The 27632-nt window shown below is 43.6% G+C and overlaps 1 protein-coding gene across 3 annotated transcripts in view; it reads right to left on the bottom strand.

The window, feature by feature from the left end:
• Positions 1–27632, bottom strand: part of LOC125465021 (transcription factor HIVEP3) — a 365357-nt gene that overhangs the window by 258054 nt on the left and 79671 nt on the right. For all 3 annotated transcript variants that reach the window (XM_048558059.2, XM_059654309.1, XM_048558060.2), the window contains exon 2: positions 23684–23794. The gene's annotated coding sequence lies outside the window, so the exon portion shown is untranslated. The remainder of the gene's footprint in view (positions 1–23683; positions 23795–27632) is intronic.

Raw genomic sequence — 27632 nt, 5'->3', positions numbered from 1 at the left:
GCAGGAAATACGGGAGACGTGGTCGAGGGTGTTCTCGATCACTGTGCGGGGAAAGTTGCGGTCCTTGAAGAACTTGGACATCTGGGATGTGCAGGGGAGTGGAATGTCTTGTCGTGGGAGCAGATGCGGCGGAGGCGGAGGAATTGGGAATAGGGGATGGAATTTTTGCAGGAGGGTGGGTGGGAGGAGGTGTATTCTAGGAAGCTGTGGGAGTCGGTGGGCTTGAAATGGACATCAGTTACAAGCTGGTTGCCTGAGATGGAGACTGAGAGGTCCAGGAAGGTGAGGGATGTGCTGGTGATGGCCCAGGTGAACTGAAGGTTGGGGTGGAAGGTGTTGGTGAAGTGGATGAACTGTTCGAGCTCCTCTGGGGAGCAAGAGGCGGCGCCGATACAGTCATCAATGTGCCGGAGGAAGAGGTGGGGTTTGGGGCCTGTGTAGGTGCGGAAGAGGGACTGTTCCACGTAACCTACAAAGAGGCAGGCATAGCTGGAGCCCATGCGGGTGCCCATGGCCACCCCCTTAGTCTGTAGGAAGGGGGAGGAGTCAAAAGAGAAGTTGTTGAGGGTGAGGACGAGTTCAGCTAGGCGGATGAGAGTGTCGGTGGAGGGGGACTGTTCGGGCCCGCGGGATAGGAAGAAGCGGAGGGCCTTGAGGCCATCTGCATGCGGAATGCAGGTATATAGGGACTGGACGTCCATGGTGAATATGAGGTGTTGGGGGCCAGGGAATTGGAAGTCCTGGAGGAGGTGGAGGGCGTGGGTGATGTCACACCACCCACGCCCTCCAGGACTTCCAATTCCCTGGCCCCTAACACCTCATCTTCACCATGGACGTCCAGTCCCTATATACCTGCATTCCGCATGCAGATGGCCTCAAGGCCCTCCGCTTCTTCCTATCCCGCAGGCCCGAACAGTCCCCCTCCACCGACACTCTCATCCGCCTAGCTGAACTCGTCCTCACCCTTAACAACTTCTCTTTTGACTCCTCCCACTTCCTACAGACTAAGGGGGTGGCCATGGGCACCCGCATGGGTCCCAGCTATGCCTGCCTCTTTGTAGGTTACGTGGAACAGTCCCTCTTCCGCACCTACACAGGCCCCAAACCCCACCTCTTCCTCCGGTACATTGATGACTGTATCGGCGCCGCCTCTTGCTCCCCAGAGGAGCTCGAACAGTTCATCCACTTCACCAACACCTTCCACCCCAACCTTCAGTTCACCTGGGCCATCTCCAGCACATCCCTCACCTTCCTGGACCTCTCAGTCTCCATCTCAGGCAACCAGCTTGTAACTGATGTCCATTTCAAGCCCACCGACTCCGACAGCTACCTAGAATACACCTCCTCCCACCCACCCTCCTGCAAAAATTCCATCCCCTATTCCCAATTCCTCCGCCTCTGCCGCATCTGCTCCCACGATAAGACATTCCACTCCCGCACATCCCAGATGTCCAAGTTCTTCAAGGACCGCAACTTTCCCCGCACAGTGATCGAGGACGCCCTTGACCGCGTCTCCCGTATTTCCCGCAACACATCCCTCACACCCCGCCCCCGCCACAACCGCCCTAAGAGGATCCCCCTCGTTCTCACACACCACCCCACCAACCTCCGGATACAACGCATCATCCTCCAACACTTCCGCCATTTACAATCCGACCCCACCACCCAAGACATTTTTCCATCCCCTCCCCTGTCTGCTTTCCGGAGAGACCACTCTCTCCGTGACTCCCTTGTTCGTTCCACACTGCCCTCCAACCCCACCACACCTGGCACCTTCCCCTGCAACGGCAGGAAATGCTACACTTGTCCCCACACCTCCTCCCTCATCCCTATCCCAGGCCCCAAGATGACATTCCACATTAAGCAGAGGTTCACCTGCACATCTGCCAATGTGGTATACTGCATCCACTGTACCCGGTGTGGCTTCCTCTACATTGGGGAAACCAAGCGGAATGGGCCGCTTTGCAGAACACCTCCGCTCAGTTCGCAACAAACAACTGCACCTCCCAGTCGCAAACTATTTCCACTCCCCCTCCCATTCTTTAGATGACATGTCCATCATGGGCCTCCTGCAGTGCCACAATGATGCCACCCGAAGGTTGCAGGAACAGCAACTCATATTCCGCCTGGGAACCCTGCAGCGTAATGGTATCAATGTGGACTTCACCAGTTTCAAAAACTCCCCTTCCCCAACTGCATCCCTAAACCAGCCCAGTTCGTCCCCTCCCCCCACTGCACCACACAACCAGCCCAGCTCTTCCCCCCCACCCACTGCATCCCAAAACCAGTCCAACCTGTCTCTGCCTCCCTAACCTGTTCTTCCTCTCACCCATCCCTTCCTCCCACCCCAAGCCGCACCCCCATCTACCTACTAACCTCATCCCACCTCCTTGACCTGTCCGTCTTCCCTGGACTGACCTATCCCCTCCCTACCTCCCCACCTATACTCTCTCCACCTATCTTCTTTACTCTCCATCTTCGGTCCGCCTCCCCCTCTCTCCTTATTTATTCCAGTTCCCTCTCCCCATCCCCCCCTCTGATGAAGGGTCTAGGCCCGAAACGTCAGCTTTTGTGCTCCTGAGATGCTGCTTGGCCTGCTGTGTTCATCCAGCCTCACATTTTATTATCTTGGAATTCTCCAGCATCTGCAGTTCCCATTATCTCGAATGTTCAGGAGATCTGGGTTTGAATCCCACCAAGACAGATGAAAATCTGGAACTTAAGAGTCTAATGATGACCATGATATCACTTTCAATTGTTGGAAAAATCCATCTGGTTCACTAATATCCTTTAAGAAAGAAAGCACTGCTCCTACCTTGTCTGGCCTATATGCGATTCCAGACCCATGGAAATGTGGTTGACTCTTAACTGTTCTCTGTCATTTAGAGATGGATAATAAATAGTGGCTTAGCCTATAACTCCCAAACCCATGAATACATTTTAAAAAATGTATACCATTCATCTTCTTAAAATTCACTCACTTTCCAGTGTCTACATTCATGGCTGTAAACACTTTGGGACATCTAGATGTAGCCTTTTATTCTCTGGACCTTGAAAGCTTTGGCAACATATTCCCTTTGTCTACTCATGGTACACTCACAAGAGCACCCTCTGATATGATAGTTCAATTTCTCATTGCACATGCTTTATGGTCTCTTGCCCCAGTAAATATCAAATTCTAAGTCATTTCTGTGAAGTGCACTTTTATCTTCGGGGAACATTTATCTACCGAATCTCATTTTATTTCGAGCCCTGAACAACAGTCAAGTGATATTTTGCCCCATCTGTATGGGTGGCTTCCCAACACCAGTCCCATGTGATGGTTACCTGGCCCAATTAAGGCAGTAATTTTATCCAATGCTGAGCCTATTTGAATGTACCAGAACTTCCAGCAACAGCAGGAAGCAATGGTGAGGAAGGGTAGCTGGAACAGTCGAATGGACAAAAAGGGTGTCTTTGGGGCAAGGAGGGCTATTGAAAAGTAAGGGCAGAGAGATAAAGGATTCCTCAGCTCAGTGCAATCACAGGTTTCACCAAGTATGAAAGCTTCCTTGTTTAATCTCATTTCCCTTCATGCTTGTGATGACCTGATGCCAATGGAATAACAAATTCTGCATCATGATATTTGGGCCATTCATATGTTCAAACATATGTCACATGAAATTACAAAGAATGTCATAGACTGTACAGCATAAGAACAGACTATTTTATCCAATTGATAATCCCATATGCTAACCTATTTCTAATCTGGTCATTAAGATTATGAAGGGGTAGACGGGATGGAATTGGGGAAGGTGTTTCCACTGGTGGAGGAGACAAGAATTAGTGCATGAAATATAAGATAGTCTCTAATAAATCCAATGGGAAATTTGGGATTAGGAAAGATTTTGCTAAAACTGAGAGGGTGCAGAAAGTATTTACAAGGATATTGCCCAGACTGGAGGATTTGAGGTATAGGGAGAGGCTGAATAAACTGGGACTTTTTTATCCGGAGCAGCGGAGTTTGGGGGGGTGACCCTTTAGAGGTTTATCGAATCATGAGGGGCACGCATAAGGCGACTAGTCAAGGTCTTTTTCTTATTGTGGGGAATCCAAAGCTGGAGGGCACTGGTTTAAGGTGAGATGTGAAAGATTTAAAAACGACCTGGGGGTAACCTTTTTAACACAGGGCATGTTTTGTGTATGGCACGGGCTGCCAGAAGAAGTGGTGGAAGTGGATAGAGTTACAACATTGAAAAGACAATTGAATGGGTAAATGAATAGGAAGGGTTTAGAGGGATATAGGCCAAACGCTGGCAGATGGGACTAGGTCAGACTGAGATGACTAGTCAGCATGGACAATTTGGACTGAAGGGTCTGTTTCCATGCTGTATGACTCTCTGATTTCCTTACTTAAAAATGGTGATAATATGGAGTAGTCAAGGTCTAGATTCATTGAAGGGAAAGCAAGATAAAGCACATCAGGGTCAAAAGAATGGCAGGGTATACTGACAGAGTTAGTACAATAATGGAATAAATAGCGATGCTCATAACTACATTATTCTGGTATCCTTTGATGTTCCTAATAGTTAGAAATCCACTGATAGTGATCTTGAATATTCTAAATGACTAAACATCCACAGCTCTCTGAGGCAGAGAATCCCAAAGATTTGCCATCCTCTTAGTGAAGAAGTTCTTCCTTTTGTCAGTCTGAAATGACCTGCTCCTTATTCTGAGAGTATGTCCCTTGATTCTAGACACCCCAGCCAAAGGAGCCATCATTCTTACATCTGTTGTTAATCCCTGTAAGAACTTTTTTATGTTTCAGTGTGATCACTTCTCATTCTGCTAATCTTGACAATGTAGGCTCTATCTGCTTAATCTTGCCTCATAGAACCATTGTTCCATCCCAGGAATTAATTTGATGAGCTGTTGTTGAACTCCTACGGCAAATATATTTTTCTGGAAATAAGGAGACCAAAGCTGCACATAATACTCCAGGCGTAGTCTTGCCAAGACATTATATAATTACAGTATGAAGTCTTTACTCCTGTTACATTAAAAGGTCAGTGTACCATTTGCTTTCTTAATTGTTTACTCTGCCTGAAGTTAACGTTCATTGACTTATCAGGAAGGCTATCCAAGTTCCATTGAAATTCAACACTTCTCCATCACTCATCTTTTACGAAATATTCTGTTTTTCTTTCTTCTAAAGTGGACACAGAAAAAGTATCTCTTCCAATATCTCCCCTCTTTCCCTGGGAGCTTCACACTATCTATCCCAGTCTGGGACACCTATTAGCCACCCTTCACCATCACTGGGTCAAAGTCGCTGACTTCCCTACCCAACAGCGCTGAGGGAGCACTTTCACCACACAGACTACAGTGGTTGAAGAAGACAGCTCACTACCACCTTTTCAAATGCAACTGGGGTTTGGCAATAAACGCTCTTTGATCTCTCAAGAGCATTTTATTTTCAAAAATATTACTATTCTTGGATACTTGTCAACTGGATATCTTTCCAATGTTGAGCGTTGCTACGGGTTGGTGATATTGTGATTATGGCTGTCTTCATTTAACACACAGAAAACGAACATTGCAACTGCCATCCAAGCATGCTTGTCAGGGAAAAGGCCTGATTCCACCTCCGCCTGCTTAGCCTGGTGCAGAGGCTCTGAGGTTAATGTTATGCATGAACTAACATTGGACTGAAGCCAGGCACCAGGGGATCAGTACTAGGTCACACAGCCCCTTGCACCTGTCTAATCATTCAATAAAATCATGGCTGATCTTCTATTTCAATCTTACTTTCCTATCCCTACATCCCTTGATTTCTTTTGTATCTAAGAATCTACCTAATGATTAATGCTCCCTATAAATTTTCAACTTTTTGTGCAGGCCTTTTGTATACCAACAGCTTCTGGAAGCAGAAAATGTAACCCGCACAACTGTCGGCATGTGTACAGCTTCCCAGAGGCTCCAGGGCTGCGCAGATTGGAGGAAACGTTGCTAATGATGTACCTTAAACTTACGCAATGACTAAACAGCTGCAGGTTTCTGGGGCAGGGAATATCAAAGATTCACCAGTCTGCAAGTGAAGGAATTTTTTCACACCTCAGACCCCTTATCCTGAGATTTTAAACCACAGTTCTACACTTTCCAGCCGAGGATAAAGACATGTTCGTATCTGTAACCATTGAACTGTTTTTCTCAAGAAAGTGCCAATACCAAAAAGTAATGCAAATATACTGTGCAGAGGCATATCATTCATGTTCATTAAGCAAAGCCCCATGCAAGCCATTTAACTGCCATTCAGCATGCTTCAACTTTGTATAGAAGGAAGCAGCAGCAAACATTGAACTACATTTCGTAATCTGTTGATTATGTGACAAATAATTGTACCTAGTCACATTCCTTACTTTACACATAGAGTTTAATGCAATTACATCCTTCTCATTAACATTTAAAAGGACCCCTTCATAAAAGCTATCTTTTACACCCACCTGTGTTTTATTATGTCTCCTGTGATAATCTCATATGTTCAGACTTCAAGGTAATCAGAGGAAAGGTTTGCTTTGCAGAATTCACTCTTTAGCAATATCAACAAGAGGGAATAAAACAAATTTTCAGCATCACTAGAGAAAGAGACTCTGTCCACAACATCTGGCTCCAAGGATAACAAAGTGTGAAGCTGGATGAACACAGCAGAGAGCAGACCTCTCTGATGAAAGGTCTAGGCCGAAAACATGATCTTTTGTGCTCCTGAGATGCTGCTGGGCCTTCTGTGTTCAGCCAGCTCCACACTTTGTTATCTTGGATTCTCCAGCATCTGCAGTTCCCATTATCTCTGATCTGGCTTCCAGGCTCCGGTCTAACCTAGAGCAATGTTTTACACTTCCTTCTCTCACGCTTCTCCATTCTTCTGACCATGATCTTTATGTATCATCAGGCAATTCAATATCATCATCCAACATTTAAAAGAATGATTCAGCCAGTGTAACTCCATAATAGCTCCTCCTGACAGAGACTAGCAGCTACTTTCCTTAGCTTTATCTTGTTCAGTCCTTTAAACAGGCCTGTATGTTCTAGTTCTGACGACAGGTTATTGATTGTATTTCTCTTTACAGATGCTGCCTGAGCTGCTGAACATTCCTAGCATGTTCTGTTTTCAGTTTCACATCGCCAGCAATGACATTTTGTTTTCTTCTTTGGTTTATCTGTTGTCCACTTTCTCATTCTGATGAAGAATTTGCGCTCAAAACAGTATGTCACATTTTCCCTTCAGATGCTGGCAAATCTGTGTTGTATGTCCAATGGTTTCTTTCTTTTTGTCCATTCTACATCTGCCCTTACTTCCTGTTGTAAAGCATGTAGCACAGAAAGAAAAGGAGCACTTTGAGTCAGTGTACAGATAGCTGGCTTGACAGCATTTAGAAGTATTTGGAAAATCAGATCACTGCAACTATTAAGCTTTTTGAATTTTCCAACAATGCTTAAAAAGTAATAACTCTTCCACATGAAATTTCCACATGCAACATGAATAAAATTATTAGCCCAATTAAAATAATAAGGTAAATCTGCATTAAAATGTTGAAAGAAGACAAAAAGAGAGTTCATATAGTGACTTTCATAACCTCTAGACATCTAAAAGCAAATCACAGTTAATTACTTTTTTTTTGAGGTGTAATCATCTTTGGAAGGGAGGAAAATTTCGCTGCCAATTTCCACACAGCAAACCCGTGCAAAAGAAATGTTGTAATCAATTTTTCGTACTGTTATTTTGGGATAAATATTGGTCAGGACAATGGGGAATACTCACCTGAGATAATAGGAACTGCAGATGCTGGAGAATCCGAGATAGCAAAGTGTAGAGCTAGATGAACACAGCCGGCCAAGCAGCATCTTAGGAGCACAGAGACTGACATTTCGGGCCTAGGCCCTAGGCCCAATACATCAGCTTTTGTGCTCTTAAGATGCTGCTTGGCCTGATGGCAAGTACTCACTTTTTCTCTTTAAAAACAGTGTCAAAGGTTCTTCTACTTCCACTTTTAGGGCATTAAGATGTCCAGATCCAGACCCATGATGTCCAGAACCAGACCTACAGCAATGTGGCTGACTGCTAACTGCCCTCTGGGCAATTAGGGATGGGCAATAAATGCTGCCTGGTCAGTGATACCCTCATCCCATGAATGAACAAAGGAATTAAAAGGGTAGATAGTTACGCATTGTCCACATTGGTCTGTGAGATGATAATGAGAAAACACAAATGTAATTAAAATAGAAATAATGGGGGGGGGGGGGAAGCTTTACAAAGAGGGAGGTGAGAATATTTGAAATCTCTGCCCCAAACGTCTGTGCAGGCGGAGGTCGGATGTTATTTTTAGAGGGAATTAAATAGTTCCTTGAACATTTTTTCACAAGTTTATGGAGTGAGCAGGAATTGAGGTTAGACTAGGTGGTTCAGTTGGAGAATAACACCACTATAGAGTTGTGACTAACTGGCTTGCTGCTACAAAATTGTACAACACAATTTGATTGCAATTATTGGCATAACTGTACACAAGTCACTTGGGAAGGCATTTGAAGCAGATACAGGAGAGAACAGAAAGAATTGGTGGGGGTGGGGTGTGAATAAATAACTTGAAAGTTCTTTGTAGAAAGGGATGATTTTATTTTGAGACTAATGGCCTTTATTCGCATTCTCACTAAGATCATCCGTACATTAGTTACCACCTGACTTCACAGACTGCACACTGTAGCCCACTGGGACAAACCCGGATTTCACACAAGCAAAGTTGTAAAAAAAGACTGAGTTACAACATAACAAGTTGTAGCTATTCATAATTAATCTTCCCAAAATGCACCATGCTCACAGGAAATGCTGCACTGTAAGTAATATAGAATCCTTTTGATTCCATGGTTATTGAATCTGGATCCATCAAACTTTTGTAAAAACTATCTGAAATGCCTTCTCTGCACGGTTTTCCTCCACAGTGCATTTTCATGCTCAGTTAGGCCTAAGACAGGTGTCAAATATAATCTGCCCAAGTCTGGATTTGGGAAAAAGAAGTCACAGAAGGAAATGCACCTTGAGCCCTTATCATCTGGTGAGTTCAACTGAACGACAGGTAATGAAATCTTCTTGGCACAAATGGTGACAAGGAAGCAAAGTGAGCTTTGATTTTAAAGAAATGTTTGAGCATCTGAGTTCAAAGTGAGGGTTGGAACACCAAGTGGGCCTGCGCACTGACGTCTGCGGTCCTGAGTTCTGAGGCAGCAATGGTTGTCATGAAGGGCCATACAAGTTATAAAAGCTTTGCTCTCTAATGGGCTTCTGCCCCAAACCACTCTCTCAAATCTTACTGAGGGTTCACAGCAATATTCAAACCTTGAAAAAGGGCAAAATAGGAAAAAGTTTGGAAACCACTTGTCTAACATTTCAGTAATGGCTAGACATCTTCCTCAGATCATGCTGTTCAGTTTGAAATGAGAATTTGTTCTTATGCAAGAAGTTGTCATGATCTGTCAGGCATTGCCTGAAAGATTAGTGGAAACAGATTCAATAACAATTTTCAATGGGAATCAGTTTTACATAATTTGCATTTATATAGCACCACTAATCTAAGTTGCTGTGTAGCAGCATTACCAAAAAATATTTGACACCAAGCCAAAATAGAGATCATAGACTGTCCATCACCTTCAGAATGATGTCTTTGCAGAGTTGTGAGTTTTGACTGTGAGTCTTCAAGTGAATGAAAGGCTGATTCTCAACTCTCAGTCCTTTAAGCACATAGGCAGGATAACCCTCATGGTATGGAATCTGAAGTGTAGAATTTGTTTCCTTTTCTTTCCTTCTATGCTGCAATTATACCTCATTGCTAAGATGATAGACTTAAGGCCTGATGTAGCTTGATGGTCAAATTGTCACCATTCAGAACATTATCCTGAATAGCAAGCCCTTCCCAGTCATTAATGTCAATGCCGCCACACTTTAAGGGGAGCTTCAGCATGCCTTAGTAGTGTTTTCTCCGCCTTCCCTTGGAATGCTGGCCATTTGAGAGTTGAGGAAACAGAAATTGGCTGGGAGACACTTTTCAGATCACAAACATGATGACCTCTACACAGTAATCCAAGATAATAAAATGTGAGGCTGGATGAACACAGCAGGCCAAGCAGCATCTCAGGAGCACAAAAGCTGACGTTTCGGGCCTAGATCCTTCATCAGAGAGGGGTATGGGGAGAGGGAACTGGAATAAATAGGGAGAGAGGGGGAGGCGGACCGAAGATGGAGAGTAAAGAAGATAGGTGGAGAGAGTATAGGTGGGGAGGTAGGGAGGGGATAGGTCAGTCCAGGGAAGACGGACAGGTCAAGGAGGTGGGATGAGGTTAGTAGGTAGATGGGGGTGCGGCTTGGGGTGGGAGGAAGGGATGGGTGAGAGGAAGAACCGGTTAGGGAGGCAGAGACAGGTTGGACTGGTTTTGGGATGCAGTGGGTGGGGGGGAAGAGCTGGGCTGGCTGTGTGGTGCAGTGGGGGGAGGGGACGAACTGGGCTGGTTTAGGGATGCAGTTGGGGAAGGGGAGATTTTGAAACTGGTGAAGTCCACATTGATACCATTAGGCTGCAGGGTTCCCAGGCGGAATATGAGTTGCTGTTCCTGCAACCTTCGGGTGGCATCATTGCGGCAGTGCAGGAGGCCCATGATGGACATGTCATCTAAAGAATGGGAGGGGGAGTGGAAATGGTTTGCGACTGGGAGGTGCAGTTGTTTGTTGCGAACTGAGCGGAGGTGTTCTGCAAAGCGGTCTCTAAGCCTCCGCTTGGTTCGTCCCCTCCCCCCACTGCACCACACAACCAGCCCAGCTCTTCCCCCCCACCCACTGCATCCCAAAACCAGTCCAACCTGTCTCTGCCTCCCTAACCTGTTCTTCCTCTCACCCATCCCTTCCTCCCACCCCAAGCCGCACCCCCATCTACCTACTAACCTCATCCCACCTCCTTGACCTGTCCGTCTTCCCTGGACTGACCTATCCCCTCCCTACCTCCCCACCTATACTCTCTGCACCTATCTTCTTCACTCTCCATCTTCGGTCCGCCTCCCCCTCTCTCCCTATTTATTCCAGTTCCCTCTCCCCATCCCCCTCTCTGCTGAAGGGTCTAGGCCCGAAACGTCAGCTTTTGTGCTCCTGAGATGCTGCTTGGCCTGCTGTGTTCATCCAGCCTCACATCTTATTATCTTGGAATTCTCCAGCATCAGCAGTTCCCATTATCTCTCACCTCTACACAGTAGTTGTTTTTCCAGGAGATTTGCCTGAATGTTTGTAGAACTGACTTTATATGCGGCATTACAGAATCATAGAATTTTGCACTACACAAGGAGATCATTTGACCCCTGTGCCTGTACAGGCTCCTGGAAGCGCTACCCTGCTCATTCAATTCTCCAGTCCTACCTCGGCAGCCCTCTCAATTTATCACTTTCAAATATATGTCTAACATGTGTATTTGTTCAATGGTTAATTCAGAGAATGTAGCTGGTGGAGTATCCCTAGACCTCTCATGTGTTGCTGATCTATAGTCTGGCTCTCATTCCAATACAAGACTGTGGTGATGACAATTGTTCCGTGCACTAGAGATTTTGTTGATGTGCAGAGGAATTTGTTGGCAAACGCTCACTGCTGTAGTCTGTAGAAAACTGAGTTGGCACAGCTGATCGGGTACTGAATCTCCTTGTCAATGTGGCCTTGGAAAAAAGGAAAGTGCCAATGTGTGGGAATTGCTGAACATATTCCAAGTCTCTTCTTCAACATATAGGAGAGGTGGAACATTTGATCGACCAGGTCGGAATGTTTTGGCAACATTCAAAGACCAACCAAGTCTCTTCTGTGCAGAATTGAAGAGACTGAGAGTGGCTTGCAAATGTGGTTCAGAGTGGCCAAAAGCACTGGAGATATCCACATGTTTTAGGTCATGTATATCTATGGTACAGGCTGTCATCGACTTACAAATGTCTGACTTATGAACTCTATACTTGCGAGCATAATCCCATACCAAGGGGTGTAGTCTTAAAGATTCGACATACAAACATTTCCAATACTTATGAATGGCTTGATAATATGTCCTGCATTGTGTTTGGACTTGTGCACAAATTGCCTTCTGTACGGAATCCAGAATGGAATCTACTCCCAATCAGGGGGCTGTCTGTACTTAATTTAGCTTTGGCTTGGAAATGTCTGTGGTTAAACAGTTGTCCATCTTGGTCATGCTTGATTCACAGAGCAGAGGCAGCTGACCTTTGATGAAACGAACGAGCATTGTCAGCCAGACTGTAAATAGTATGAGGTTATCAGACAGCCTTGCTTGATGCCAATTCAGATTCTGACATCTCTCTTTCAAATCTCCCACTCAATAAGGTTGTAGACATATCATAATAAAGCAGTTACCAGTCTGTGATGAAGCTTCTTGTCTATCCATATCTCTGGGAACAATCCACGGAACCTCTTTATTTACTCAATTGAATTCTTTGCTCAGGTTGATGAATAAAACAAAGACTGCTGTTCTCAAACAAAGAGATATTGGGATAGGTGACCACAAACTAGGTCAAAGGTAGGATTTTAAAAATCAACTTACAGGCGGAAAGAGAGGTAAAAAGGAGGAGATATTTGAGAAAGAAGTTCCAGAAGTAAGCTTCAAATAAGAAAGATAGAAACTAGGCGCAGGAGTAAGGCATTCAGCCCTTTGAGTCTGTTCTGCTAATCAATATGATCGTGGTTGACTCAGATTTTGTTTTCTCCCTTTTGATTCCATTAGAACTAAGAATATTTACCTCCTTCCTGAAAACATTCCATGTTATGGACTCAAATGCTTTATGTGGAAGATAATTCCACAAGCTCCCTACTCTCTGAATGAAGAAATTTCTCCTCATGTCATTCCTAAATGGCCTACCCCATATCCTTAAATTGTGATGCATGGTTCTGGAATTTCCCAGTCATTGGGAACATCTTTCCTGCATTTACCCTGCCTACTCTTGTTAGAATTGTAAAGGTTTCTGTGAAATCCCCTCACATCACCCAGTGAATACAATCCTAACTGATCCAGTCTGTCTTATACATCGGTCCTGCCGTCCCAAGAATCAGCCTGGTTTCATCACAGTAGCTGAAAACACAATCATAACAGTACAGCACCAAAGTTAAAAATTCTAAATAGGTAACAATTGAAAGTTAACAGAGACCTCTGATGTTTGTGGGGCTAGAGGAGATTACAATGATAGGTCGGGTTGTGTCCATGGAGAGAAGTTTAGAATTGTAGCATTGCAGGATAACGACTTAATCTCTACCAGTGAGAGTGGCAGTAATGAGTGAATTGCTTTATCCGCCAGTTAGGAGATGGGCAGCAGAGTTCTGGATGAGTTTAAATTCATCCTTGTAAGTCAGATCACTCCTAAACTGTATCTTAAGTCCTTCAACTGACCTGTGTCCAAATTTCTTTATGCTCTAGTCCAACTAAATCTATCAGCCATGGTTTCGAAATTTTTAACTGAATCCCAGCTTTTTGGGGAACTGGGTTCCAAACATCCACTAAAGCACTGGTTCCTAACATCATCCTTGGCCAGCCTCAATCTAACACTAAGATTATGTCACCTTCTTCTGGAATCCACCCACTAGAAAAAGTAGTTTCTCTTGATCTTGTTGATGAACTTTAATTACTTTAAGCAGTCTGAAAGTTCCCAGGATGCAGGAAAATCCCCTCTGGCAAATAATTATTGGGACTTTTCTAAAGCCCTGTCCTATGTACTGTCAGTAGTCTCCTATCAGATCTTGACAGATGTTTTGCATTCATTAAAACACTTCTATGTTGTTGAGTTGGCAGTGATTGCACCTTAAGCAAGCTTTTGGCTTTAACTGCTGTTGCTGTCTCTCATGGGACTGCTCAATGAAAACGCTACTTTTACACTCCTGAAGTAATTCTTTCCTGTCGGCTTTCACTGTTAACAACTGGATTCTTTAGTAGAGACGTATTCAGTGATGTTGCTGTAGTAACTGATTTTTGAACTTGAAGTACTGCAGCTTTAGTCCAGGAAAAAGAGAGTGAGAGACAAATTTGCACAGGATGTAAGTCTTCCAGCACATTCCATTTTCCATTTAATTGATATGCAGCACAAAAAAAATTGAATATTAAATCAAAGCTTTGCAATCCCCCTGCATCATCTAATCCCATCCCTCAGAGCTGTTGTCAAGGGCTGCAAGTGCTGTTAGTTGATGTGAATTACTCTGGAGAGCACTAACTGTTGCAAACTAAACAAAATAGGCATTATTTTGCCTGCGCAGCAAGATCCTGCAAAAAGCATCAGAGATTTGCCAACCCACAGCACAAATGCAAAATTCTACGGATTCTGGAAATCTGAAATATGAAGAGCAAGGACTGGAAACACTCCAGGTCAGGTAGCATCTGCACAGCGAGAAACAAAGATGATATTTCAGACCCGTTGTTAGAGCTGGAAGAAATGTGAGATTCAGCAGCAAGGACACAGCCAGGTGAAAAGTGAACAGAGCAAGTGGGCAAAGGCTGAAAAAACATCATTTGCATGGCACAAACATCACCCTAAGCCTGGATATTGCCTAGATGTTGTTGCATTTGCATATGGACTGTTTCAGTGACTATGGAGTCGTGAATGGTGCTGGACAACGGACAATAATCAGCAAACATCCCCACTTCTGACCTTATGATGGAGGGAAGGTCACTGATGAAGCGACTGAAGAGGTTGGGCCAAGGACACGACCCTGAGGAACTCCTGCAAAGATGTCTTGGAGTTGAAATGACTGACTGCCAACAACTGGGCAGCATGACGGCTCAGTGGTTAGCACTGCTGCCTCACAGTGCCACGGACTTGGGTTCAATTCCACCCTCAGGCAACTGTCTGTGTGGTGTTTGCACGTTTTCCCTGTGTCTGCTCTGGTTTCTTCCCCCAGTCCAATAAATGTGTAGGCTAGATGGATTGGCCATGCTAAATCATCTGTAGTGTTCAGGGATTATGTAGATTAAGTCGATTATAGGGGGATGTGTCTCGGGGTCGGTGGGGGGGGGGGATGCTCTGAGGGCAGTGTGGACTTGTTGGGCCAAAGGGCCTGTTGCTACATTGTAGGGATTCTGTGAACTGTGACCATCTTTCTTTGTGTCAGGTATGACTTCAATCACAGGAGAATTTCCCCCCGATACCTAGTGATTCCAGTATTGATTTCCAGGTTCCTTGATGCCACACCCAGTCAAATATAGCCTTGCTCTCAAGGGCTGTCACTCTCCCTCACCTCTGGAATTCAGCTTTTTGTCCATGTTTGCATTATGGCTGCGATGAGGTCAGGAGCTAAATGGCCCTTGTGGAATCCAAACTAGGTGTCACTGAGCAGGTTATTACCGAGCAGCTGCTGCTTGATAGCACTATTGATGACACTTCACTGATGATTGAGATGATGGGCAGTAATTGGCTGGGTTGGAATTGACCTTTTTTTTATGTACAGGACATAGTTGGGCGATTTTCCACATTGTCACATAGATGCCAGCGTTGTAACTGTACTGGAACATCTTGGCCAGGGAAGTGGCAAGTTGTGGAGCACATGTCTTCAGTATTATTGCTGGAATATTGCCAGGGTCCATAGCCTTTGCAGTATCCAATGTCTCCAACCATTTCTTGATTTCACATGGAGTGAATCGAATTGGCTGAAGACTGGTATCTGTGATACTGGGAACCACTGGAGGAGGCCAAGATGGATCATCCACTCGGTACTTCTGCCTGAAGATTGCTGCAAACGTTTCAGCCTTCCCTTTTGCACTGATGTGCTGGGCTCTTCCATCATTGAGGAAGAGGATATTTGTGGAGCCCCTCTTCCAGTGAGTTGTTTAATTGTCCACTACCATTCATGACAGGTTGTGTAAGACTGCAGAGCTTAGATCTGATCTGTTGGTTGTGAGATTGTTTAGCTCTGTCCATCACTTGCTGCTTAAGCTGTTTCATGTGCAAGTAGTCCTGTTTGGTGGCTTCACCAGATTGACCCATCATCTTCAGGTCTGCCTTGATACAGCTCCTGTTTTACCCTCCTGTACTCTCCATGGAGCTAGGGTTGTCCGCTGGCTTAATGGTAATGGTTGAGTGGAGGATATGCCAGGCCATGAGGTTACAGATTGTGCTGGTGTACAATTCTGCCACTGTTGATGGCCCTCTTGGATGCCCAGTCTTGAGTCGTTAGATCTGTGTGAAGTCTGTCCTATTTAGGACAGCGATCACGCCACACAACACTATGGAGGTTATTCTCAATGTGAAGGCAGAACTTTGTCTCCAGAAGGACTGTGCAAAGGTCAGTCTTACCAATACTGTCATGGACAGATGCATCTGCAGCTGGCAGATTGCTAAGGATGAGGTCAGTACATGTTGCTCTCTTCTTGTTTCCCTCACCACCTGCCGCAGACCCAGTCTAGCAGCTATGTCCTTTAGGACCTGACCTGCTCGATCAGTGGTACTGCTGCTGAGCCAGTCTTGGTGGTGGACATTGAAATTCCCCACCCAGAGTACATTTTGTGTCCATGCCATCCTCAGTGCTCCCTCTAAGTGTTGTTCAACATGGAGGAGTACCGGTTCATCAGCTGAGGGAGGACGGTATATGGTAATCAGCAGGAGGTTTCCTTACCCATGTTTAACCTGAAATCACGAGACTTCATGGGGTCCAGAGTCAATGTTGAGGACTCCCAGTGCAACTCCCTCCTGACTGTATACCACTGTGCTGCCATCTCTGCTGGGTGAGTCCTGCCGGTAGGACAGGACATATCCAGGGATGGTGATGGTGGTGTCTGGGACATTGTCTGTAAAGTCTGATTCCGTGAGTATGACTATGTCAGGCTGTTGCTTGACTAGTCTGTGAGACAGCTCTCCCAATTTGGCACTAACTCTCAGATGTTAGTGAGGAGGATTTTGCAGGGTCGACAGGCTGTTTCTGCCATTGTCCTTTCTGGTGCCTAGGTCAATGCCAGGTGATCCGCCCGTGATCTGCCCAGATGACCCCGCATTGCTGTGGTTCTGGAGTCACATGTAGGCCAGACCATGTGTGGATGGCAGCTTTCCTTCCCTGAAGGACGTTAGTGAACCAGATGGGTTTTTTTCCAACAAGTGACAATGGATTGACGGTCATCAATAGGTTCTTAATTCCAGATTCTTTTTTATTGAATTCAAGTTCCACCATCTGCTGTGGCAGGATTGGAGCCCAGGTCCCAGAACATTAGCTGAGTTTGTGGATTAATAGTCTAGTGATAATACCACTAGGCATTCGCCTACCCCACAAAATTAAATGACTAAATGAAACAATGGAAGTTTAAAAGCAAGGAGGGTGGTCATTGGCAACAAAGAAGCAAAAAAATTCACTTGAGACCTTAAAACTAGGCTGCCAATGCTGACACCAAGGAGCACGCACTTCTAAAAATAACGTGTGGAATGTTGCTTTCATTGCCAGTCCTTAGTTGCCCTTGAGAAGGTGATGATGGGCTGTCTTCCTGCAGCCCATGTGCTTAAAAAAACAACAATAAGTCTTATTGTTACAAATATTAAACACCAATTCATGATACTTTAGTAACGAACAAGGATATCAGGTCAAAGAAGCAAAGTGCAAAACCAAGTATAACTTCTATTTTAATTTTTAAAAATCATCTTAATATTCTGTGCACAGGCAGCTGGCAATAATTAGTGGCGCATTAATCAGAAATACCAATTTAAATACAAGTTTAACAGGCAACTATATTGTGAAAATTGCATTTCACCGTGGTGAAATTTCACCAACTAGCAGATGGTGTGAAACGGAGTACAATTTTTGTTTTGATGCTCAATAATCGCCTTAATATTGTGTACCCGTGAGAATGAATTGGAGTAAGCATGAAGATCTTATAAATGATTGAATGAGAAGCAGTACCTGCCAAAAGAAAAAAGAATGAACTCTGATGACCAGAATGCACTGGGAAAGTCAAGATGAGGCACTATGCTCCTCCATTAACTGGATGTCTAATTATTGAACATGCTTAGCATTGAATTTACTTGTTTCTCCTTCAGCTTTGTCCTTTCACTATTTCATCATTATTGAGAGGAATTGCAGCATTTATTTCTCTTCTGTTGTTTTATTTGTCGCAAACAGGTCTTCTCATCAGGCAATTTCTAAACTTCCAATCCACTGCAGTTTGATATCATCTGCTAGTTTGACCTGGCTACTTATCAACAGTCAGGAGCTGGCAAGTTACTAGCAGTTGCTGATCTACTGAAATTTCCTTTGGAAATTAATTGCTATTTGACCCTGGAATGATCTATTTTCCCAGCCATGTTCTTAAATTTGCAAGCCATTTGTGCACAGCGAGATCCCAAGGAAAACAGTACTCAGTTAAAATGTGTTAGCTGTTGGATAAGGAAAACAGAAAACTGCTTCATTTCACATTGACTTGAACAGGTAACCAGATGCTTAACTTGAATGTCTTATCCAAAAAACTTGACTGATACCCTCAGTGCTGCAATCAACTCATAGCCTAAATTACATTTGAGAGGAGCACTTGAATCCACACCCTTCTGGTTGACAGAGCTACCACAGAGCCAAAGTGACACATCTGTCGGTGTGCTTTTTTAAAGTCATGTAACTAATTTGTTTTCTGTGGAAATGATGAACTGGTGATTTCAGGACTGAAAGATGCAGCACAAAATGCAGAGACATGTGAAGACTTGCGCAGAGAGGCAAATCTCCCAAAGTGCTCATGCCTAACAATGTTAAGACTTAGCAAAGAAATTCCACTTCCGGGACTGTTCAGTCTTAAACTTACCATGACATTAAATCAGCACTGGGCTTCATGGCTCAGGAGAGACTTTTTTTAAAGATAATATTTACAGAGAACTACAAATGCACAAGATAGTTGTTGAGACCAAAATTCAGAGAACAGTTCATCAGTGGACACTTGGCTTGGCTTGACTTAATCTGATCATTAGAATATCTACTCTCTGCCATGGTCTTGTGTACCCACATCAAAATGGGCTTATCGCTTAATGTTCAAACTGCAGGTGCAGTCTTGTTGTGGTGCTCATACAATCTTACACCTCAGAAGGAGACCATTCAGTCCAGTGTGCCTATGAGAGAAATATTCGGTCCATTCTACTACCCCTGTATTTTCTTAGAACCCTAACAGAACTAAGCAGTTAAACCTATCAGAAAAGGCTGAGGGAGGCACAATCAAGGTTTTTTTAAGGTTATTGAAAGTTTGATTGGGAAAGTATGAAGAAGATGTTTCCACTCATGAGGCAGACCCAAAGGGGCCATAATTGTAATATAAGCCCTGAAAAATCTTGAAAAGAATTCAGGAAAACTTCTTTGCCCAAGGGAATGGTTACGATATGGAACTTACTACAACAATGAGTTGTTGAGGTAACTAACTGTAGAGAGTAAAGACTGTAGTCCTTCATTCATGTCAGAGCATACTTGAGAAGATGATCCAGGGTTATGAGTATTGGCAATTTTTCAAATGTGGAGGTACAGACAATGCCACTGTTACCTAATATCTATCTTCACCAAAAGGAGCCATTTTTTTGCCAACTTCCCAAAATGAGTCATGTAATAGTGATGAGAAACAGGGATCGACATGTTATAATCCCTATGTAAACCTACAAACAAAAAACCGAATCTACTAAACGCTCCAATGAAAAAGTCAACAGACAAGATTTCATTTTTTACAATCTCCACCTAACAGGACAGATGTCACTTATTTGCAAGGCAGTGCATCCAGAATATAGAGCACCGACTGTGACCACAAAGTCCTCAAAGCAGTAAACTTCCAGGCGTACAGTTTGACCTCTTTGTCTCCAAGGATTAAGCCACCGATTGTCATCTGACAGCATCTCCATGCCCACCAGAGCTCAACAGGCATGGGCTTCGCCAGAATGGCCAATTTTGTAGAGCTTTAACAACGTCACTCAGACACAGTCATCCTGGCTTGGTTCAACCAGCTTTACCTTTTTCAAACCCTCTTTCATAACCCTGGACACTGTGCACAGGTCACCAGTTCTGGTAAATCAATTCTTTGAAATAATGGCAGCGACCTTATTTTTTCTGAAGTCCCCTCCCAGATCCAGCCTTTATATTCACCAATTCTTAACTTATACTTCAAGAAGTGTCTAGGCCCAAAATGTCAGCTTTCCTGCTCCTCTGATGCTGCTTGGCCTGCTGTGTTCATCCAGCTCTATACTTTGTTATCTCTACTTCACAAGCCTGTTGACATTACTTAGTTTCTGTGCAACGTGTGTCACACAAATCCGTTTCATACACTGTTAGTGTCTGGACCAACGTCTGTTCAACCATGAGGCCCAGCAACATCTGGCTGTCCTCCTCCTCAGACCACAACATAAGGCAGTTCAGGATGGTGAAGTTGGGATGGAGTGTGAGTTCGAGTTTCCAGTGGGAATCACTATTTGTGATCTGAAACCTCAGGGAAAGTAGTCACATGACCCCGTCCCAAGGTAGCAGACCAATCCAGGAGGGAAGACAGTCCCTTACAATTCCCATGTACTTTTGGGAGTCTGAAAATTTCAGTCTTAACCATCCAGCCCAGGAAGCCATCCAGGAGCTGATCAATGGTCTGTGCTCCCATCTAGGCTCCATATCCATGGTTGTCATCACACCACGCCACCTTCCTTTATTCTATCCCTCAGGGCTGAGGTCAATAATGGTCCTCATTCCCTGGTTCAATGAACATCACCTAGCTCTGCCCACCTTCACTTTGTCCATTCCACTACATTTGATGCTGGGAAAAAGGAATAATTTACTTGCTGGGTGCCCTGTTAACATTGTTTCATTTCTCAATTTTTGGTCACCTTTTCAATTGAGGGAAACAAATTCAGGCTACGTTCATGAGCTGCCAATATTTCACTAACATCCAGTGTTCCTCATATAAACACCATGGGCTTTGATATTTAATTTTGGGCCTGGAACCCAACTTCCAAATAATTCCCAGGTCCCGACACCATGTTGTATCTTTGTCACTCATAGAATCATAGAATTCCTACAGTTTGGAAGCAGGCCATTCAACCCATTGAATCCAAGCCGACCCTCTGAAGTGCATCCCAGTAAGACCCATTCCCTACCCTATCCCTGTGAACTTGCATTTCCATTGACTAACCCGACTACACATCCCTGGGCATGATTAGCAATTTAGTACGGCCAACCCACCTAACCTGCACGTCTTTGGACTGTGGGAGGAAACCAGAGCACCCAGAGGAAACCCACACAGACAGTCACCTGAGGGTGGAGTCGAACCTGGGTCCCTGGCGTTGTGAGGCAGCATTGAGGCGACTGTGAGCTGGCGCAGGCTCAATAAGACAAATAGTCCCCTTTTGCCCTGATACAATTCTGACATTCTGTGAACCCTATCTCCAGTTGGAAAGCAAGCTCTTCGTTTTCCCTTTAGACGTTTGCAACTGACTGCCAGAAATTGAACATGCGAAAGTTGAATTTAAAAATGAAATTTTAAAAAAAACTGGCTCCACTTTAGGTTCAAACCCAGGAGGACTTATGTTCAATTCCCAGTGTATGTCTGAAAATCTGGCATTGAGAGAGCTGATTGCAGTGATATTTTGGTTGATTTCAGAACTACTTGGCATGAGGATGGCAAAATAGGAACAAGAGATAGTGACAGCAGTAGGTCTTTCAGTTCCTCAAATGTTCTCTGATATTCAGTCAGACCGTACCTGATCAGTAACCTAGCTTATCTTACTGTAACATACAGTGTATTTAAAGTGTGGTCTAACCAAAGTTCAATCAAAACCTAGCATAGCTTCTGGACTTGTAAATTTTCTCTCTCCCAAAATAACTCCAATGCTTGTTTTATTTTACGACCTTATTAATCTGTGATACTGCTTCTTGTGGTTATTAGATTAGATTCCCTACAGTGTGGAAACAGGCCCTTCGGCCCAACAAGTCCACACCGCTGCTTGAAGCATCCCAACCAGACCCATCTCCCTATAACCTACACACCCTTGAACACTACGGGAAATTTAGCATGGCTAATCCACCTAGCCTGCACATCTTTGGACTGTGGGTGGAAACCGGAACACCCGGAGGAAAGCCACGCCGACATGGGGAGAATGTGCAAACTCCTCATAGACAGTCGCCTGAGGCTGGAATTGAACCCGGGTCCCTGGCGCTGTGTGGCTGCAGTGCTAACACTGAGCCACCGTACCGCCCAGATGTTATATTTCCAGATCCCTAGACTCCTCTACTCACAGACTCATAGCCTCATTCCATGCTGGAAATGCCTATCTTGTCCACAATGGTCAACCTAGATCTCTCTGCATTAATCCCATTTTTCAGCTCTTGGCCTGTGGTCCTGGGCACAATGGCAAATAAAGTGAATATATACATTTTCTTAAATATCACAAGCATTCGTAACTACCCTTTTAGGCAATGTTTTCCAGACTTCCACTAATCTTTTGCTGAGAAAATGTCTCCTCAACTCTTTTTTTTAGTCTTGTTCCCCTCCCTTTAATCTATGCCTCTTCACACTAATAATGCCCCTCATCAGCTAATACATATCAATACAGTCCCTTATCAATCTTCATGGCTCCAAGGAAAACAAGCCCTGTCCACTTGATCTTTCCTCATAGCTCATTCATTTCAGCGCACATAGTATCCTGGAAAAATCTCCTTGGTGCTCTATCTAGTACAGTCACATAATTCTTATAACATGGTGAATCAGAACTACGTGCAGTTATGATCTAATCAGCATTTTTTACAACTGCAGCATAATGCTCTTGTTCTCATATTCTATGCCTTGCGTCATAAAGAATCCAATATGCTTCCTGAAACATCACATCTATCTAAGAAAACCTATCAGTCCTACTACCTTTACAAATCTTGGATGTGCAGACCCAAGTCCTCCTGATCTTCAGTACTTCCTGGGGTCCTATTGTTAATAGTAGAATCCCTTGATTTGTTTGCCCTCCCCAAGTGCGTTACCTCACTCCCCCTCCAGACTGAATTCCATTTGCCACTGCTCTGTCCACATTACAATTTGCATTCTTATTTTCTAACTATTTTGTTACCTCCCTTTCCAAAATGTTATACCTCATTGAAAACTATGTTGAAATTAATTTGCCAGTGGCATGTCCATTCTATACATTCATTAATCCTTTCTTGTAATTTGTTGGCATTTTCCTCAGTATCGACTAATCCCCAACTACCCAATTTTAGTGTCATCCACAAGTACTGATATTGTGTTTTGATTCTGAATACTGGTGTTAAGCTGATTAGTCTACAGTTCCTGGATGTGTTGTGTGTTCTCAAATACAGATGTACTGTTAGCTACCCTAAAGTTCTCAATTAAATCACCCCTTAACCTTTTATATTTCAAGCATTATAAACCTAGTTTATGTAATTTCTCTTCATAGGTTAACCCTTTGGGGCCGAGGTACTATTCCAGTGAATATGCAGTGCATTCTCTCTGAGGCCAACATATGTTTTCTAAATATTCAGTACCCACAGACATAATACTCCAGGTACAAGTGAATTCAGCTGGGTTTGGTGTAGCTACAGTAAAACCTCCTCTCCTTTATAGTCCAGGAGCTTCTTCCCCTTCAATTCAGTATTCTCAAATTAGCTTAATATGGATAGATATACAATCTGTAAATAAATCCTGTAATTATGTCTTACTTGTCACAGTTGTTATCCTTTGAGCTGTTGTCACAGTAATTGACAATCACTTGAGTTCCAGGTCATTCCTCTCAAACCTCGCCACTTGCACTGAGTTAGCCGTGCTAAAAACTGCAAAAAATAAGAAACGGTCTTTGATTTTTGTACAAAATTAAATGGCTCCTACAGTGTACAAAAATGCAGGTCCAATAGCAGAACAGCCTAATGATGCAAATAACTCATACATCCTATTTGACACAACAATGTTGGCATCCATCCCACAATTTTGATTCTACATTGAATAAAGGAGATTATGCTTTGACTTCACTAAGCAATTATTTCTACAAAATTACAGAATTTGAAGCATGCAAGAGTCCATTTGACATGTTGTACAAAGATCCAATGGCTTCTGGAGATAACAAGGTGTGAAACTGGATGAACACAGCAGGCCAGGTACTATCTGAGGAGCAGGAAAGCTGATATTACGGGTTTTGACCCTTCTTCATAAATGGGTGAGGGGAAGGGGATTCTGAAATAAATAGAGGGGGAGGCGATGATGGATGATGGATAGAGGAGCAGATAGGTGGAGAGAAGACAGACAGGTCAAGGAGGTGGGGATGGATTCAGTAAAGTTGAGTGTAGGTAGGGAGTTGGAATGGGTGCTTCTGTTTTGGTCCCAGCTTGTTGGATGCAAATTTGAGGAAACTATTCATTAATTTCAGAAGACTCCAAGATAATGCTGGAAAATTGGTAACATGACTTCCAGTTTAAGATCCCAAAGGATTGTGAGAAAAATTCTGAGTTTAAAGCCCTACTTCTGTGCTCTTTTTCTTAACAACCCACTCAACCTCCACAGGTATCAGTAATAACTCACTCTATCGTAAACTTATCTCTTAACTGGTAGGTCACCATTCCATAGATTGGAATGTAAACATTCCACCGGCATTCCCACTGCCAATACCAAAGGAGGACGACACTGTCTTTCAGTTGTGAAGCTAACCAAAGGCCACGTTTAAAGAATTCTGTCTTGGGTGAACATAAAAGATCACATGAAATTTCTGCAGCGGTTTTCCTGATGTCCTGGGCATTGCTTTTTCCTAATCAGCATCATTCAAGATGTATTATCTGGTAATTATCAGACTGCTGTTTGTGGAACCTTCCTGTTTGCAAATTAGCCACTGCAGTTTCTGCATTCTAACAATAACTACACCTCAAAAATACTTCTTTTAAAGTAAAACACTTTGAGACAGCCTGAGTTCATCAACAAAGCTCAACAAAAGCATCTGTCAGAGATAGTAGGAACTGCAGATGCTGGAGAATCTGAGATAAGAAGGTATAGAGCTGGTTGAACACATCAGGCCAAGCAGCAACAGAAGAGCAGGAAAGCCGACGTTTCGGGCCTAGATTTCTGGAGAGGGGTCTAGGCTCAAAACGTCAGCTTTCCTGTTCCTCTGATTCGGCTTGCCCTGCTATGTTCATCCAGCTCTACACCTTCTTATGTTAAATGCAGCTGTCATCTTTCTTTTTCCCACATTTTACTTCACCAGCTGGTCCTGATCAACTCAAACAAAATACAAAGCTCCAAAGTAGAGCTTTTATGCACAAAATGTTTTGAACACCCTAAGGGCATTCAGAGGTAGGTGTATTCTTTTTAACGTAAAAATTTAGCATATGTTCAAGATATTAAGATGACCTGGCCTAAAACAGCAATCTAACTGTTTTCATCATTAAATATTAGCTTGTGCAATGCACTTGTGTGCTTTGGCATAATTCCCTGCTTCCTGTCCTTTGATTTCGCAGTTCTGCTAAAGCCCTTTCTCCCCCCATGTCTATTGATGATTAAATTGAAATGACAGAACAAGTGCAGTGAACTGTCTTTATGATACCATCTGAGGAGCCACACAGCAAGCTCCACTGTTACACGATGGTTGCCACAGCTATAATAAGCAGAGTGCAATTAGAAGCAAAATTGACAATACATGATTTAGAAATAAAAAGAGTAAAGGTTGTGTTTTCAACAAAGATTTGCTCCTCAAGCTACCTACCTGTTCATGCACTTTACAGATGCTGAATTGACAATTCTGGCATTCGCCACTTTCGAAGATTCTGCTGCAAGCTCAAACCCTTTAGTGGGTGTGTTTGCACAAGCACTTTCACACCAGCCCAAGCTTTTCATTAATTCTGCCAAACTGCAGCTCATGTATGGTTACTTGAGCTAGACGGTTTTGGGTTCAAGTGCTTTTGTAGAGATCTAATCTAAACCAAAGATGCCACTGCCAGTTTGGCACTGTTAGAGGTTCCTTCTTTCAGATAAGACAATAAAATGAAGTCCCTGCTGCCTTCTTTGGTGGACGTGAAAGATTCTAATGATGTTATAGTTTGCTGGGCGTCCTGGATTACAGTAATCTCTCATTTAGCATCACTAAAAAACAAAATGATGTGGCTATTATCAAACCACTGGTTGTGGGATCTTGCTGTGCAGAGATCAGCTGCTGCATTTCCTGCACTGAAGTGATTACATTTCAAAAATGCTTCAATGGCAATTAAGTACTTTGGCATGCTCTGTATTTGTGAAAGGCACTTATATAAAACCAAGTTCTTTCATTCTTTCTTCCTTTAGGCAATGCTCCTTTGAATGTCCTTGCTTCTTTTAAGCTGTGAGTGCCATATTCTCTGTACCCTTTCCTCCTACACCCTGCACCTTCACTGAACTGAAATTCTTTCCTGATATCTCTTAACAGTCAATTCCTAGGTCCTGCCAACCTTGACCCCCCCAACCAATACATAACCTTTAGATTTCTTTCTCCATTATTTTATTTTTCCAATCTCATTTGGAACATGCACCCTATTAGCAATGTGTCTATGAGTTGCTGTTAAACTGACAAGTGGATCAAGTTTTCTTCATACTGATACAATTATCAGTTAAGGTATAATTTTTAAAACACCAGCTTTCTCATCATCAACAAGAAGAAATAACCTGCATAGGACTAACTGTTTTAAGATAAGAGAGCCATCAACAAGATAATTACCTAATAGAATTACCTGCAACTTTGCCTTATTTCAATGCTCTTTCTGCAACTTCTCCATATATCCACAGTATAGTCCAGACAAGGCTCTTTCCACTCTGTTTTATCACCCCCTATTAACATTATCCACTTCTTTCATGTACTTGTCTAATTTCTCTTAATTCATCCAATGGCATCATCTTCACAGAATCTCATATTATCAACATCCTAGGGGTTACGATTAACCAGAAACTGAACTAGAGTTGTCTTATGTGGTTACAAAAAAATCAAAGGCTGGGAATTTTACAGTGAGTGGCTCACCTTCTGACTTCCTGTCTCTCCAATGATTATCCTTCTTCTACAAGGAACAAGTCCAGAGTGTGATGGAAGACCCAATACTTGCTCTGGATGGTTGCATCTCTAACAACAAACAAGGAGCTCATCACCATTCAGTACAAAGCAACCTGCTGGAACGACATGCTGTCCATTCCCTCAAACATTCACTCCTTTCATCACCAACACAAAGTGGCAGCAGTATGTACTATCAACAAAACACACTGCAGTAACTCACCAAGGCTCCCTTGATAGCACCTTCCAAGCCTATGGCCTTGAAAATCTAGAAGTACATGCGTACAAGGTACATGGGATACATCTGCCATTTCTCCGAAAAACTTTCCAAGTGATCTGTATCCTTTGACAACCTACCTCACGATCCACAACACCACCAACTATCATGTAATCTGCAAACTTACTAATCAACCCACCTACATTTTCATTTTACACTGACCCTTGTGGAACACCACTGGTCACAGACATCCAATCAGAAAAACACATCTCTCCACTCCTCTGTCATCTATGATGAGCCAATTTCATATCCAGCTTACCAACTCACTGCGGAGCTCATGACTTAATCCTCGAGACCAGCCCACCAAGAGCGATCTTGTCAATGGCTTTAGTAAAGTCCT

This window comes from Stegostoma tigrinum, chromosome 24 (genome assembly GCF_030684315.1).
Source record: "Stegostoma tigrinum isolate sSteTig4 chromosome 24, sSteTig4.hap1, whole genome shotgun sequence".
Classification (NCBI taxonomy): Eukaryota; Metazoa; Chordata; class Chondrichthyes; order Orectolobiformes; family Stegostomatidae; genus Stegostoma; species Stegostoma tigrinum.
This window is presented reverse-complemented; position numbering and strand designations above follow the sequence as displayed.